The sequence below is a fragment of the Alligator sinensis genome, unplaced genomic scaffold, assembly GCF_000455745.1.
Source record: "Alligator sinensis unplaced genomic scaffold, ASM45574v1 scaffold970_1, whole genome shotgun sequence".
NCBI classification, from domain to species: Eukaryota; Metazoa; Chordata; order Crocodylia; family Alligatoridae; genus Alligator; species Alligator sinensis.
This window is the reverse complement of record NW_005842094.1, coordinates 463,745-469,357: the sequence shown is the minus strand read 5'-3', so window position 1 is coordinate 469,357 and position 5,613 is coordinate 463,745.

Here is a 5,613-nt window from a genome sequence, read left to right as displayed (position 1 = left end):
GGGGCCTAGCAGGGGTCCCCCTTGGCCCCCTTCCCCCTCCTCCAGCCCCCCGTCCCCCTACTTACCAGCACAGAGTCCAGGTCCAGCTCCCTGCAGCAGCCAGCAGGGACTGCCCAATTCTCCGAAGGTCTCTGAATCTTTTCTGAATCAATTCAAAGAGCTTTGAATCGATTTGGACCTTTTTACTGGTCTCTTGATTCGATTCGGATTCAGAGATTTAGCTGCCGAATCGGTCTGAATCTCCGAATCAAATCAGCACCCAAAGCTTCGCACAGCCCTACTTTTTAGGTGTTTGTGTGTGTGTGTGATGTGATTAAGAGATTCATCCTATCTAAAAAGCAACGTTCAAATTCTACATATCTGATAAAAACTATTTTGAGACATTTAATACATGGATATGAGTAAATATTGGGAAGTGGCTGTAATATTCCAAATAATTCTATAATAATAATGTGACAAAATTGGAGGGATTGTGATGCATGAGAGACTAGGGGAAACATTTTTAAATATTGTTTTAATATTGTTGCACTTTCTCCTTGTTTTGCATGCGTTTGGGGTGGGAGGCGGGAGTGAGGGAGAACCATCTCTTTTCCCCCTACAGATTTCTGGTCTCTCGTCAGTTTTTGAAGGGCCCAATTTTCAGAAGTCACTTCTTAATTTGAAAGTGGCAGCTTTGCAATTGCAGTTTTTTAAGCAGTCGCAGCCCCTTCCAGGGCAAAGCTAGAAGGTAGATAGTAATTTGATTTGAGATTACGAGTTTGTATGTCTTCAAATAAGAGCCTGCTACACACTGGTGGTGCATAGGGGGTGCACGCGGTCCACATGCACCCCCTGAGATCGACTGTGCACCCCATGGAAGTGCCAGTTGCGAAACCGGAAGTGCTACTGGAGATGCCACCAGCGATCTGGCCTAAAACATGCCCAGCTACCTCTAGAAATGCAAACTCTCTGAGGGACAATTTCACAAGGGAAAATATTATTTGCAAAATGTTTATGCTACATTTATTGTGAAACACATCCAGTTTGGAATAACTTAAGCACCAGTATTATAAATGCTTATGAAATATTAGCAATGTAAAATGACAGAGCGCCAGAAGGTGACTATTGGTATATGAGAAAATTCTTAAACTGTTCTTCACAACTTTTTTTTTAAGTAAATGTTAGAAACGGAGGGTTTCTGCATAAGAAAAAGCAGAATTTATAAGGTCCCACAAATGTAATTAATTATATCCTCTTTAAACAGGCAACATAAACAGAAACACTTGCTTTGACACCAGCATATATAACATGTTATCCTCAAAAGATTATAGGGAGCAAGAGGTTCAAAGAAATGTTTTTTTTTAATTGGGCACCAAGTATAAAATGTATCCAAGACCTGGAAGCAAGACTTACTTCCATCACATTAACATGTGAAAAATCAGATTCAGATATGTCCAATAGACTGAAGTCTTTGCCAAATGGCTGTACAAGCATTTGTTCATATGGAAAACTACCCAGTTCCATTGTCAGAAAAATAACTGGCTGGGGGTTTTATCTCTGAAAAAAAGTCCTTGCACAATTAAGCGCTATGCTGGATTTGGTTGGAAGTAATGATAAGAGTGCCCTTAAGATGGCAGCATACGTATACTAGTTTGATGGCTCGCTGCGTGAAGGACAAACTGGAGTTCTTTGGGGTTTAAAGCAAAGCAAAGCTGGAACTCTTGTGTCTGGCTGACGTTTTCAGTATGCATTAAAGCTACAGCAGGAGTTCACAGAGACGTCTTGCCCCAGGCGAGCTCAATAATCCCTGGGGTCTCTAGGAGGTGCGGGCTCATCATGTTCCCAATACTGAGTTCTGCGTGTGGCAGCAGGAAGCAGCCAGTGCACTTGCACGGTCATCTGGGTGTGAAGGGAGAGCCCTTCGTGATTGTGCACCCCGCGTGTTAACTCCCTAAAGACCGTGCAAAAGCAGTTGTCAAGAAAAAAACAGTGGGTAATGAGAAAATCAACCTGCTTAAGTCTTTGCTGCAGCGTCACTGATCCTGTTGCCTTAGTAGGATTAAAAAAAAAAATTTGGATAATGAGGTGTGATAGAAACCCTCAGGCATCAGGACATTAACCAACCACTAGCTGCCTGGGGCCAGGAAGAAACTTGTATGTAGCAATTTACTCCATAATTGCCCATTATGTGGTTTCCTGCACATCATTTTGAGGCATATGGTAATGACCACAATTGATGACAGGCTTCCCACTAGATGGAACGTAGTTTGATTCACTGCAGTGATTATTATATTTCTATATTTTTCTGACATAATCCATCACTTTCAACAGTGAAAAAATACCAAAGCCTGATTCACCACTGCAGTAGGCTAGTTGAATTAAGTGGCTTTAAACCACATTGGATTAATGCAGGCCCTGGATGGTTAAAGTATAGAGGTAGTTTAGTCTTATTTTAAAACTAGTTTTTGCTTGTTGGCTAGAATAAAAATGTGAAATTAGCTCCTTTATCGGCCACATACTGCCAAACAGAGCTCCTGTTTTGTCTGAATGGGATTTTCATATACAGAATTAGTCAGCCTTATGCTTGTAGTTTAAGGTTTATAGTTTCAAAGTTATAGTCACTTCATTAAAATGTGATGTTAGTAGTGACAAAGTAGCCTATCTTATTTCCTGATTTCTATTTGTCAACACGATATAGCCATTTCATAATTAAGCATGATTGACAGACTTTCCTAAAAGAACTGCAAGAGTGAAATAACCTGGATGTGACAAATTAAAGTACGGCGAGTGTTAAAATATCAGGTTGCAGTTCTGCTCTCATGACATCTATAAATGTGTTGTACAAGCATCTGCCATTAACTTTTCTTCTGGCAAAGAAGACAGTTAATATTTAGCATGTGTGATCTATAGACTCTTGACATCTTCAAAGCATGGTATACACCCCATCTAGTCCTCATGACACTACTGTAACATAAGTAGTTCTGTGTTGAACCTCAGCCTGTGATAAATTTCCTTCGGTGACCGAAAGGTGACAGATCATTTTTAATGTTACATAAACTGTGACTAAAATAAAGGACAAAACAAAAGCAAAAAAGTGATGCAAGTGAACTTTATCTGAATGGGGGTGGGGGGAGGGGGAGCTGTTAATTAGGGTGCTTAAGGCTTCTAATGAAAAGTGAGATAAAAAGCAACAAAAAGAAACACATCCTTACGGTGAAGTGGGGTGTGCACATTAGGGGTATGCGAAACGGGCCCTATTCGATTTGGATTTGGATTCAGCCCGAATCGGGGATAGTGATTTGATTTGCTGATTCGGATCACTGTCTCTGATTCGATTCACCCCGATCCGAATCTAAAGATTCGATGCTGATTTGGAGAATCAGTTATCTGGCCATAGACACAGCTTTAAATGTTTTTTCTATATACCCCGAGGCTCATGAATGCTGCGATGCTAAGGTGTATGGAACATCCCACAGGAGTGCAGGGGGGCCCCCGCGTGCTTGGTGGCAAACCTGGAAGTGGACTAGAAGTACTTCCAGTCCACTTCTGGGTCGACCGGGGAGTGTGCTGGGGGACCCTCCGTGTCCCCCAGCTCAGCAATACGCTGCAGAGCGCCCCCAGGTGCCCCCCCAGACCTAGGAGGCACCAGTCACCGAGCTGGGGGGGTGTGGGGAGCCCTCTCCTGCTGCTGCCGAGCGCGCTGGGGACCCCCCGTGCTCCTGTGGGACGCTCCATGCGCCCAGCATCGCAACTTTCCTAGAGGTATGCAGAAAAAACATTTAAAGCTGTGTCTATGGCCGAACCACTGAATCTCTCCAAATCGGTTTGGACGGTTCCAATTCAATTCGAAGAGAATAAAGGGTCTCCTGATTCGATTCAGATTCGGAGATTCGGCCACCAAACCAGACCGAATCTCCGCCGAATCAAATCAGGGACCGAAGCGTCGCACAGCCCTAGTGCACATACCAACCACTGGCTGCTGGTTTTAATTTGGCAGTTGTAGAGAGGACAAAATGACCACGCTTTCTGTCTACTCATCTTTGGAGGAGCACTTGGGAAGTTACTCAGCACGTGGCAGTGGAACACCATCAGCCTCCCCCGGACGGTTACTACTGTCATCTCATCTTCTGCCAAGCAGATCCAGCGCACAGCTCTGCTGTAATTACTTTTGCCCAGGGGAAGGAACGTTGTGGCTGTAGTTTTCCAACAACTAATCTGGGCAGTTCAAAGATGAAAGCTGCATTTCATATTTTGCTCTTTAATTTCTATCCTTCTGTGCATTTGTCTGGTCCTGCACAAGAGCAAGGATCCGATTTTAGCGACAGAACCGGAGAACCAGTCTGTGACTCTCTGCCCCCTTGCATTGACTGTCATGATTGGTATAGCTATAGCAGTCATAGGTACTGTGGAGATAAAGGTAACAACAGGTGCTTTACCTTAGTGTTGCCACTGTTGCTGGCACTGATAGTTTCACCTACTAATAGTAGAACAATTGTGGGAAAGTTTCCTAAGGCACTACCCTACGGTAGATGAAGCCTCTTTTCTCGCTCCTACCTGAGCTGTAGCCACACAGCAATCCCAAGAAGTGGCTAGCTAGCTCAGGTTCCTGTAGCAGTCTCACTGCAGCTGCCCAGAGCTTTGTGTGGGCTAATTTACCCAACCAAGCGCCATGCTTTATTTTGTTAAGGGGGCCTGATTTTTTTTAGTTTTTTCTCTGCCTAATGACCAAGTTCCTGCCTCAGCGGATCTTAAAGCACTTCTCAGAAGATGACTGCCACCTCAGTTCTGGTGCTGGGGAAAATGAGGCCCAGAGACTTGAAGTGTCTTTTCCAAGGTCACCCAGCAAACCAATGTCTGGAAATATAATTGTTCTCATCAGGTCTGGCCCCGTGCTGTATCCACTACATTGCACTGGCTCCTGATGTCACCATTTGGCAATAAGAGCTTGAATTCAAATTACTGCTCATGTGACAATTAAAAAAATAACCATAGAGTCACTGAAAAATCACAACCCTTGGAAAGCCCCATCCAGGTCTCTCACCAGTAGCTATGTGGCATCCTATCTCCCATACAGATAAGAAAGAGGAGACACGGAGAGTCCAATAAATCTCTGCTCTATGTCCTTTGACTTCAGCTGAAAGGAAGAATTTGGCCCATGAGCAGTCACTGTCATAAAACCTGTGGCAGATGCATCATTAAAATGTCTTAAGTTTCTGGCTTACAACTGAGTGCTCAGACCACTAGCCCACACCGCTGTCTACTCCTGAGCTGGTGATGCTGCATGCTATAGCTAGTTAAACTTGCATGGCTAGAAACACACAAGAAGTCATCCAGGGCTGGAAAACCTTTGGATTTCTGAGCTGCACTAGGAGATTTAGGTGTGGAAACGTGCAGGGACCCCACGGTGCTTTGTTAGGGTGATCAGTCACCTTAAGGGGCACCAAACACTCCATGATAAAAATGAATGTGAAATGGAAACAACCTTTTATAGCCACTGAAAGGTCAACCCTTAAGAGGCTCTCCAGACAGGGTGACTAATGGCTAGGGCTGAGATTGTTGGAGCATGTCATATTTGATAAGGAGGAAATATGGCGAAAGCTTAATGTCCCGGTAGTTTGGGGACATTCATCAATG